This window comes from Papio anubis, chromosome 6 (genome assembly GCF_008728515.1).
Source record: "Papio anubis isolate 15944 chromosome 6, Panubis1.0, whole genome shotgun sequence".
NCBI classification, from domain to species: Eukaryota; Metazoa; Chordata; class Mammalia; order Primates; family Cercopithecidae; genus Papio; species Papio anubis.
In genome coordinates, this window is record NC_044981.1 from 158,745,303 (window position 1) to 158,757,810 (window position 12,508).

General features: G+C 36.3%; 1 protein-coding gene across 4 annotated transcripts in view; it reads right to left on the minus strand.

Moving 5' to 3' along the window:
- Window positions 1–12,508, minus strand: part of PRKN (parkin RBR E3 ubiquitin protein ligase) — a 1,413,696-nt gene that overhangs the window by 918,681 nt on the left and 482,507 nt on the right. The window lies entirely within an intron of this gene.

Below are 12,508 nucleotides of genomic sequence, written 5' to 3' on the forward strand. Positions count from 1 at the left end.
TCATTCAATAAGTGTTTCTGAAGACTATGCAAATGACATCTTGCAGTATAAAAGCTGTCATAGAACAGACGCTCCAAAATTTCTCAGTCTCTTTCTTTCCTTCCCACACACGCCCTATGTGTGGACTGGCAGCAATATTTTTACTTTTAAGAGGATTTTCATCATTTGGGAAACATTTAGAGATATTAAGGAAAAATTGCTATGTGTCTCATGGCTACCTACTGATTAGAAGCAATTAACATATTACTATTTTTTAAAATTAGGCTAGCAAATAAAGCCTGTGGGAGAAGCGTATTTAATAAATATAGAAATATTAATTGTAGGAACTAACAATAACACTATGCAAAGTTGTCCTGTACATTGAAAAATCTTACTGATCGTTTACTTCCTTATTCTCAGCAAGGGAATCAAGACCATGGAAGTCAACCTGTAGCTGTATAATTGCATCCAAATCCCAGTGAAGAGTAAATGCTAAAGCATTAGGGTGAGCCCATTAAAATTGAGAAAAGAGAGGGAAATAAATCAATACTCAAGAGCAGAGTTGCCTACCGAAGTACCATTCAGTTCAACACATTTGGAGCCCTCTTTTCATATATGATGAGAATTTTCACTCATATACACTAATAAAAAGGGGAAGCATAAGACATCTAGAATGATGTTTTGAAGAAGGTGAAAAAATCACTGTGGTGAAGATTAGAGAACTGCCCTGCCTCCATCTCTCCGAGGCACTTTAGCCATCTTACACTCAAGAAGATTTGGAGTTGACTTCTTAAATTTCCTTTCAGTGTTAGAAATGGAAATTAGAAACTGTAAGTTAAAGTTGATTAAAACTTAACAAGTTATTCTGACCCATTTTCCTCTTCCACTGCAATTCTGTCAAATGTCTTTTATGATGCCTTTACCATTATTGTTATCATCATCATTATTATTTTAGTCTATCATGTAGGAAAATATAACAGGAATTTGATTTCCCTAAGAGGTTTTCTACAAAATTTAGAATTGTCTAAGAGTTTTATTATGAGTAAATAGCACAAAATATTAAGAATACAATATATAACTGCTAACGCAAACAGTATTTGAGAAACGCATCCAGATATTCATTACTTTATTAAAACAGACATAGAACTGACATAATAAATTGCTACGTAAAGCAACTGAATAACAAGTATAACGAGTTCAAGCAGAGATAAGATCATTTTATGGAGATAAATGAATTAGAGAGGTTGTGATAGAGAAGTGAGAAGTAGTTAAAGTGTTTTAAGAAAAATTATAATATCTAGGTCTTATCCCTACTTACATTGATAGGCATGGTTTGGTGGGGAAAAAAAAAGAAACGTTTGAAAGGTATACGCTAGATTCATATGTTGTCACTTTAAGTATTTCCCTATCCTAAATGAAAGCTACTTTATTCAAGAGTATAAGCTACTGTAAGTTTCTTTATGTTAAACTTTAAATGCTTCATCACAAGAATGTTTACATTTTAATAGAAATGTGTTGTGTCTGGTGATATCCAACATACATATATAGGGTGTTGAATTCTATATGTAGCAATTATCATGAAATTCAGTGTTTTCTCAATTATATCAGCAAATTATCTAACACAGATATGTCAGGTTTTCTTCAACTTTGATGAAGTCACTTTATCTAGTTCTAGTAAAGTAGAATTCTTTCTAGAAGGAATTTAAAAGATGCTCTATTTTCTGGCTTCCCTCCACCCCCAACAATTATATAGACTGCATAATTTATCAGTCAATATTTCAAACTACTTTATTTATTCAATTATATTCCATGGATAATTCTAAAATGAACTCCCACATTTAAAATTAAGGAGCCACAAAAGACACTTTTAAAATAAGAAATTCCATAAAGAGAGAAGAAAAAGTAACATTTTTCACAACCTACAAATTACCACCAAGTTTTACATTGAGTTTGACGCTCCTGGTATTCAGAGCAAAATATGGACACAAAGACTCATGCACACACTGGGCGACCTCATTTCACTGTTGGATGTGTGATTCCTCATTCTAAGTATAGAATCCAGGAGGTACGGGTCCCTTTGTCCTTACCAGGAAAATGCAGTTTTCCACAGTGTTAAGGTTGGTCACCTTTTTCCAGTGGGAGAAAATGCAGGCCAGAAGCTGAGAAAGTTGCTCAGTTCATACAGAAATCAAAGTGCCTGACGTGAACCTCTTAGTAGTCAGAGCAACATGTGCTATTGAGGTAACATGTTCCTTTGTTTTCTAAGTGGATCCTTCCCAAGTAAAATGTACCTAAGTACACAAACCACTTAGTGGCAACATAGACACAAAAAGTTGCCTCCTAGATGTAAATGCCTCTCGAACAACAATCAACTATCAACTCATGCAAAAATATTTTGGTAACATTTTCACAATTATCTGCTAAATTAAAAGGAACTACTCACAGCAACGAATGCCATCAGCATCTGGCTGTGAAACAACTTTGAGTTACATCTGGACAAAAATGACTCACGTCTACCTTCACCTGTTGCACGCTTTACACCTACAGAAAGGCAGCTCCTCTTCGCCACCAACAGATTAAAGAAGGACTGCATTTTTGCCTTCTGTCGCAAAATGGCAATCAACCTTATAACTGTAGAAAACTGCATCTTCATGGTTAAGGACAAAGGGTTCTGTACCTTCTGGAATTACATCCAACACTTACATTTACATGAACGAGCCTTGAAAACAATAGAATAATTAGACATGTTTGTGAGATAATTATGTCAGGTAATGATGCCTAGTCCCCAAAGAGCTGCTGGTTCCATTAGGAAAAAAAACATTTCTCAGCCAATCTTGCAGACTTGTAGGATCGGAAGAACAGCACTGTTCTCATCAGAGCTAAAAGCATGATATGAATGGGGTCCTCCACATGGCAATGACTGCAATAAATTACCAGTGTGCGTTCTGTTTTCTTGAGATGGGCTCAATTTATCATTTTATTGAAAAGGTTCCATTATGCTAATGTCTTACAAAATCACATTCTGCTGTTGCTGGAAGGTCATGAGGGGATATAAATTTTTGCATTTAGAAGAAGAAGTTGTAGAGCAGTCACAGACTCCAAGGGTTAATAAGAAGCCATCAAAGTACATTCAATGTACTTATCAATGACAGCTCTTCAGCTTGCTCTCCTAGTTAACAAAAGATAAAAAGGGGAATATTGTTCCAATCTTAACATCACACACACAAAAATGCTTCAAGTATAAAGGCATTAAAACTTGGTTTTAACACCGGGAATATAGACACAAAGAGTTGCCTCCTAGATGTAAATGCCTCTTGAACAACAATCAGCTATTAACTCATGCAAAAATATTTTGATAACGTTTTCACAATTATCTGCTAAATTAAAAGGAACTACTCATGGCAACGAATGCCATCAGCATCTGGCTGTGAAACAACTTTGAGTTACATCTGGACAAAAATGACTCACGTCTACCATTTGGGAAAAAAAAAAAAAGTCATTGAAATTTTATCCATCAGTGTGAAATATCAGTAGAACAGGTACATTTAATGCATGTTTAATAGAGGTTTCTTGTACACAGAACCCACTTTGTTTAAATTAGCTACCATCTTCAAAGATTTTCAAAGATAAGTTTGCCGAAGATCTACAAAGAATGCAAAAATTAATATGCATCTCTTAGTGTAACCTCATTGTGTCTATAAGGAGGGTACAGAGATTTTTGACTAGCCTCAAATCCCATATCTCAGTGAGTTCCTGGGAAAAGAAAGATGATGAGCTAATTATTCAATGCAAATTAGATATTATTCCTTAGAGAAATGTTTTGTTTCCATCTTTTCAAGAATTATTGATTCCTGGCCGGGCGCGGTGGCTCAAGCCTGTAATCCCAGCACTTTGGGAGGCCGAGACGGGCGGATCACGAGGTCAGGAGATCGAGACCATCCTGGCGAACACGGTGAAACCCCGTCTCTACTAAAAAATACAAAAAACTAGCCGGGCGCGGTGGCGGGCGCTTGTAGTCCCAGCTACTCGGGAAGGCTGAGGCAGGAGAATGGCGTAAACCCGGGAGGCGGAGCTTGCAGTGAGCTGAGAACCGGCCACTGCACTCCAGCCTGGGCTACAGAGCGAGACTCCGTCTCAAAAAAAAAAAAAAAAAAAAAAAAAGAATTATTGATTCCTTCCAATCATGAAGGACTGTGAATGTAATTCATGAATATATGGTGCCATCAATCTATTAATAATTTGCAGTTACGGGCAACAACTGTCAAACAGCTGAGTAAAAGCACATTAAAACCAGATAGCTCCCTTTGGACCAATTATTGTAAACCATAGAAACACTGAGAAAAAATAGTTGCTCTGTAGAAACACTGGCTTGGTATACATTTGGCCTCCAATCTTTTAATGCAACCTAAGAAGCAGAATGTAAACAACAGTAACGATATTGCTAGATTTGTCATTCTGTTTTGTCTGGTTCAGTAGTTAAGTGCTTACAAATATTAATATTCTACAATATGAGTGTACTTTAAATTCAGGAGGCCCTTTTGAATGGATCACTGATTGCATTTTGATGCAATTCCCAGGGAGGAGATGAGTAAGAAGCCAGGTTGAGGTCTAGGGCTGGGCACATTCAATCTTATTCTTTATTAAAGTACAGCGATGGAGACACACAATATGCTCATTCCGGACCTGGAACTAATTTGACAGGGAAAAAAAAGTTTTAGAAATGGGTCTAAGATAGTTTGGAAACCCAAGTTCACAAAATTGTGTTTAAAAAATATAAAAGGATTACAGAACTTCTTGAAAAAATTCAAATTATTATATAAAGTTTCTCACTGAGCCGCTCTGAACACTGTCAAAATTATTCTTTCTGTCAGTTATGTATGTCCTGTCAACAGGTATATGCATTCATGCCAAATAAATAGGCCATGGAAAGTAGACATCTCTTTATTTGGGAAACTATTACTCAAATATTTTACAAAAGAAAAAAGAGTTTGGGGTGAAGTGGCTGATTTTTGCATCAGGGTACATGGAATTAATGTTGATTCCTCCAAATCGTGATGACTCTAATGAATTTAAGCAAGTACACATGAACACTTTGATCTAATTCAAAGAAAATGGAATTTTGAATCAAAAGAGAGTGGTTCCAATCTCAGCCTCAATATCTTTTAGCTATGACAGTTTGGCCAATAAATTTCATCTTTACCCTCAGTTCTCCATAAAAGAAGGAATGATAATTATGACCCTAATAAAGTGAGATAATGTAAGCATAAATGTTTCACAAACTTTTAGGTGAAAGGGAAATACTATTTTGAGAGTAAAATATTGCATTTCTCTGGTGATGTAATGGTTGCAGGGAGCAAAATATACTTACCAAAAACAGTTGACATATTAAATTGGACTATTTAGGTTCATTCCCTTAATAATAATAATAATAAATATTTGAAACTTAGAATTAAACCAAAGAGATTACTGGTACTCTTTTGATGCGATGTAGATTTATTACATGGGCTATTTTACAACTCTGTACGAGCAGTAGTTCACTTTTTTCCCAGTAGAAATAAAAAGAATTTCTGTCCAGTGGAGCAGACAACCCCAAATATTATGGGTTATTGCCCTGTAAACACTGGACAAGATTTCTATCTAGTCTAGCAATCTTAAGCTAACATCACTTTATTAAATTGCATTCATCTATTTATCTGTCTATAATCAAGACATTAATTTCTCTAAAGCCTTTTGAATGAATTTATACAGCTTCCTGCTTCCCACATTAAGTAATAGGTTGAAGAAAATTTTTGACATTTATACATTTTATATCTGCAAAACAGATATTTTACCTTATTGAAAATGATATTTTAATGGTTTTAGATGTCATGCTCAAATGGACCAAAAAACCTTCATTTCCAGGAAGTACGCCTCATGGACTAATATGCCAAGGGATAGTTCCTGAAGTCAGAGAGATCTTGAAATCTGCAACCGGGGTTCTCCACTTTTTCCCCTTTCTCTTTTCTGAATTTGTGGGTTTGGTTTTTCTTGGAGCACAGATTCACAATAATCTATTCCCCTTTGGTGGCCATAGTGATTGGGAATTGCCTTGACGGTCTGACTGGTGATCTCTGGACCTGGATGATAGAGCTTTATTCTCTGTTGAATAAGAGACAACAGAGAATGTGTTTGCTTGTCTCTTGGTGACCTCAGATCAATTAAAAATTTTATGCCCACTGGGGAGGAAAACAGTTGAGGTCTGGACTAGTAGGTTTTTGTGATTCTGTGTCTTCTTTTGACCCATGACTGAAGGTGTAGGACTGAAATTATAAATTATCTACATGGCTTTGCGTCTACGTATCTGTATTTCACAAAAGCTGTTGCCTCCGTTGTGTGAAATGTTTCCCTGCTTGTTGCAGGCTGAATTATGTCAAAATTCCTATGTTGAAGCTGTAACCCCCAGTACCTCCTAATCCAACTGTATTTGATTAATTATAATGAGGTCTTTAGGGTGAGCCCTCATGCAGTCTGACTAATGTCCTTATGGGAAGAGGAAATTTACACACCAGACACGTGGGCACATAGAGGAAACCCCATGAGAGGATGAGGGAGAAGACGGCCATCTGTACACCAAAGAGAGATGCCTACAAAGAAAGCAAACCTACGACACTTTGATGTTGGACTTTTGGTCTCCAGAACCAGGAAAAACAGATTTTGGTTGTTGAAGAAAAATAAATAATGACATCTACAAATGGAATACCACCAAAATTCACAGAAAATAAAGAAAGCAAACTCTGAATACTTCAAGTGTTCTAGACTTTTAGGGAAAAATTTCCTCTTATAGAAACTGCTAGCTCAGAAATCCAATCACATACATATGGTGAATCTTTGGACAATGGAACAGTTTTAATAACATGGGTTTAAGAAAGAAAAAACTTTTTTCTGATTTTTCAGTGTTAAATAGGTGATAAAGTTTCTATTTTACATTTAATCAGGTTGGGGTTTGGTTTCCCAGAAAGAGCGTACTTAATCTGAACTTCTTGTACTTCTCAAACTATTTTTCAGTCACATAATCTTGCATTACACTCACATAATTTTAAAGGTTTTTGAAAAATATACATTTGTATCTGACTAAATAGAAGTCTACTTCTGGCAAATTTTTCTGTAGTAGTTGCTTATATCTTTATATATAACTTGCAAACGTGGATTAATCTTCAGAAAGCTAGATAATTTATATTGAGGCTGAACACAAAAGCAATGATGAACAGACATCATAATATTTAGCTTACATATTTTTGGTCCTTTAGTTATACATACTATAGAATGGCTATACTTTTGTGTCATGTTAATTGTTTTATTTTTGCTACTTTAGGAACCCGTGGCTCTAGAAAATTGTACTATCCAGATTTATAGCTTTGCTAGTCTGCTAAAATGTTTGTGTCTGACAGGCACTTTTCTGTCATGACTTTCCAGTGTCTTCGTGAAATCAAAGTTCTTATTTTGATTATAAGTTATAATTGGATTGGGTGGTTGAGAATTAAATAGAAGAAACAGTAACAGAAAAATACAATTATTTATCCAAAGTAATGGGATGAGCTTTCTTTTTCAAGAACGAAAAGAGTAGGATATTTTTGCCCTAAGTGTTGGTTTGTACCCGTATATGAAATGATACCATGAAAGATAAAACTTGAGAGAACACAGCGAGTTGTGGAAAATTTGAGGGACGTGAATTTTAATTGCTTTTGTTTATAACACCTACGTCTGAAAAGAAGCGATAAAATGTATTAAAATTCACCTAATTTTGATTGGCTTATTTGTGAGATAAATTAAGGGGGGAAAATGATCTCATAAAACCTATGTTTCCAATGCATTAATGCAAAATTAAAAGTAGTCTTTTTCTTGGTTGAATTGATAAATTCATCTTAGAAATCTTACCAAGGCATAGTAAAAATACTATTTTTCCCTTTTGTGTGATATGACCAGGAAGCAGAGATTTTATAACCCCCCAGAATAATATCTGCTATGTGTTGGTTCTAGCATAGCGTTAGATAAATAAAAACATAAAATTATGAAAGGTAAAGTTTCCTCACTTGTGAATGAATCAGGATTCCTTGCAATCATATTACATTACCAACAATCATTTTCCAATACTTTCTTGTCAATTTGACTAAATCGATAATTAAATATTTATCTTGAGGCACCTAGGATTTTATTATAGCCAAATGACCAACTCTACTCTGACAACTACTTTAATTTCCCCCCAACCCCATTTAAATTTCAGATTTAAAATTTAAAAATATAGACCATAAAAATTCAAGAATATAGTTTATACTTAAAACTGGCTTTAATATTTCCCACAGGCTCCCTGGAGAGAGGAGCTAGAAAGCCTTAGGTTTGTTTCAAGCGCTTTGTATTTCTCATTAGCCTCCCCACTACAGAAGAGCTATGGAATGAGCTGCCAAATCAGAAGGACGCTCAGCCTTCCCTGGGTTCAGTTTGTATATATGAAATGTTATGCACAGAAGTGTTTTTCTAATTTAACACTTAATGGGAAGACTAAGGAGAATCATCAGAGCCCATGCTGTCCATTATATGTTCTTACTCTCCAGAGAAACATTGATCAAACTCTTATAAAATAATTATGCACTGTGTCACAAAGGGGAATTTTACACTTGTCATTCTGATATTGCTAGTCACTGTAATAATTGATCTAGCCTTTCATTGGTATCAAACTGGTTTCTGTCTCCATCTCACGTTTGCCTGTGAATTGTGCAATAAACCACAGGCCTGGGGTTGTATCTTCAGCATATACTCCTGTCTGCAGACCTCTCAGAAAGGAGTGTGCCAGGTACTCTGGACTACTGACACTTCAAAGAATAGACTCTTGGTTACTGGCGTTAGAGTTGACATCAGCTCAACAACTTTCAGACTGGACCACGGAACGAATCAGAATTTCCAGGACTTATTTCAGTCTGGAAATAGATGTTCTTCATGAAACTAGCACCTAATCCAAGATCCAAAAAATAACAATTAATTACACAAGAAGAAATGAACGGATGAGTTTAATTATGGCTACTTGTTTTGAATGCTTTTAGTATTGCACTTAATATCTATTTTTATGGATATATGAAGATCTCTTTCTTCTCCATCGATATCACATTGAATATAATAGACTATTGCTTTTGCATATAATTTTTGTTTGCTCTGTCACCAGGCTGGAGTGCAGTGGCATGATCTCAGCTCACTGCGACCTCTGCCTCCCAGGTTCAAGGAATTTTCCTGCCTCAGTCTCCCGAGTACCTGGGACTACAGGTGCGCCACCACCACACCCGGCTAATTTCTGTATTTTTAGTAGAGACGGGGTTTCACCATATTGGCCAGGATGATCTCGATCTGTTGACCTCGTGATCTGCCCGCCTTGACCTCTCAAAGTGCTGGGATTACAGGCATGAGCCATCAGCTGCTTTTGCATATAAAATTTAAAAAATTCTAAGTAGTATCTGATTTTTACCATCCTTAGAAAGGCATAAAGAAATACTTTTACTGACTCGCCTTACTTTTTCATTAGAACATAGTTATTTACATAGGTTCAATTAGGATTTGTTCTCATCTTACCAGGATACAATTGAACAAATCGATTGCGCAACAAAGAATACACGTGGATAATTATATTTGAGAATAAATCTCACTTCATCAGATACAGCTGTATGCTAGTCCAGAAAACTAACGAGACACCTAGACAGTGCTGATGAAGCCCAGTGGACAAATCAGGTTTACTACCTGGCTATTAGAGTCCTGTTCCTGAGAACTTCAGGAAGAGAGAAATTCTTCCCAATTTATATATACAGTGCAGGCAAAATGTGATGGACAGAATGTTTTGGAATTGTTTCCCGAGCTTTGAGAAAGAAAAGCAAATAATAAAGGCTTTTAAAACTCAAATCTGAGATTCCTTAAAAAAATTTTTTCAGGCAGAGTTAATTATCTGGGTAAAATTATATGGCTATAGATTTGTAAAGGAAAGCAGGCCTATCTGGTTAATTAACAGTCTCATTGGAACTATGTAAAAAATGAGGCCATGTTTAATCTGGATGAAAATAGCATTTTTCTGTGATTAAAACAAAACAAAACAAAAACCTTTGTGGGGTAGGCGCAGTGGTTCATGCCTGTAATCCCAACACTTTGGGAGGCCAAGGCGGACTGATCACCTTGAAGTCAGGAGTTTCAGACCAGCTTAGCCAACAGGGCGAAACCCCGTCTCTACTAAAAATACAAGAATTAGCTGGACTTGGTTGCAGACCCCTGTAGCCCCAGCTACTCCAGAAGCTGAGGCAGGAGAATCGCTTGAGCCCAGGAAGCAGAGGTTGCAGTGAGCCAAGATCACACCACTGCACTCCAGCCTGGGTGACAACAGAGAAAGACTCCGTTGCAGAAACAAACAAACGAAAATCTTTTTGATTATTTATAAGGGGGAAGGGGGGGAATGGAGTGTAAAAAAATAGCCACAACTTAGAAATAGGCCAAACAGACGACTAGATGTCCTTTTGTTGCAGCATTGAGCTTGTTTTCCTATTGGCAGGGAGTTGTACCACTTTGTAGAGGCTGAGATATCTTGTACATTTTTGTTTGGTAAAGATTTCCATCCAGTGTAACAGATAACCCCAAAGTCTATGGTTTACACACATCTATTTGTTACACACATACACACACACATACAGGAAAGAACTTTTCCTTTAATAAGTGCACAGAAGTACAGAGAGTAGTATAATGAGTAACCATCCCCCAGATTCAATTATAAATCATGTGTAACTAGCTGGTTGTCCCACTTCCACTGATCCTAAGATTGATCACATGGCATCAGCCAGATTCCCTTCATTTATATCAACCCATTCACTTTCATCTAATTGTTTCATCTATTCATATCTGTTGGCAGAATAAAGGACTTGCAAAATGGTGAATATCTAATTTCGCAATTGCTTCTCCAATTATTGTCTGAAACTTCTCTGTAAAGAAAAATTTTCCTCAACTCCTAGGGCCATTTGGTTACCTTGAAATAGAATTCTTACAAGAAAAGCTAGATAAACCCTTACTGTTTTCCTTTTAATTATCAATTTCCTGAGCAAGATTTTAGGGCTCTAGTTATTTCCAGGAGTTTCTAATGCATTTCTTTTATAGCAAAATTATGAATTTTTAAGTTGTCAATAACTTTTTTGTCTTAGATTATACTGTTTTCATCTTGGATTATCTCATCTTGGGACACTGAATCTTCATTAGCCCACGTGTCCTTCAAGTATGTCCCTTTGCATTTCATAATCTCCGCTAGCTTTCACATAAGATAGCCACACAAGATGGGCAAGGTTCATCTTGCGTAGGATTTGTCCCAGGCCTAGAATCTTCTCTTCTTCAATGATTCCTTGTCTTTTTTTAGTTAAAAACAGTATTAAGAGACTACAGTTTGAGTGGCCGCAAACTTACTCCTGGTTAATGGGTTTAGATGAATGATCCAGACACTCTTATCTAAAAGAGGAGAGAGTGGGAGGATCGGGAGACAGGAAAAGACTGGCACATGAAGTGTTAAAACTGGCTGCTCATCAGAATCACCTGTGAAACCTTCAACATAGGGGTTCTCAGGCCTCAACCAAGGCTTATGGAATATGATGATCAAAGGGGAGCCCTAGGTTATGTAAAAGGCCCTCGGGAAATGAAGTCACTCTGGGGCCCACTAGGGAGGAGGGCTGAGTTACAGTCTCCAAGAAGCCACATTTCCAGATCTTGGGATCCAGTGCATTAGATACTTTTAGCAGCTGAAGAATTTCGTATCTTAAACAGTAATACATATTCATTCTAGAAAGTTCATATAAACCAAATATTCAAAATAAAAATAAGTCACAATCCCATCACAAGAACAAACTGCTGTTAAATCTTGCATCTCTGTTTTAATATTTTTCTTTAGGTATGCATATGCACACATGGGGATACATATACTTATTTTTTAGAGTAAGATCATATTCTACTCGGCAATTTGGAACTGAATTTTGTCATCTGGTGTCTTTCCATGCCATTAAATAATATTCTAAATATCATCTTCAATGGACACACAGTAACCCATTTTATAGAACTGCCAAACATTCAGAACCTATGGTTGTACCTCTCGATTGTTTTCCATTTTTTACTAATATAAACAACGTTGAACATCTTTCTAATTTATTGTGTACATCTGTAATACAATTTTATCATAAACTCTGAGAGTATAAATGACTAAGTCAAAAGGTCAAAGTTGCATTTTCTCTTGTGAGAGTTCTAAAATACTTCCCTATCAGTTTGAAGTAAGAGAAAAGTCTAGGGCACATGAAAAGAACTAGAAATGAAGAAGAAGGGTGCACAAAGAGGGAAGGAAACATGCTAACTGTTATCTTTTAGGGCTGTCACACATCGAATTTTAATGTTTGGGGAAATAACCAATGTTGCTGTTAGGAAGCTGGGATTCAATCATGGTAGCACTAAATGATACATCACCGTATTGGGGGCAGGTGCAACATAAGCCTCCCATGGA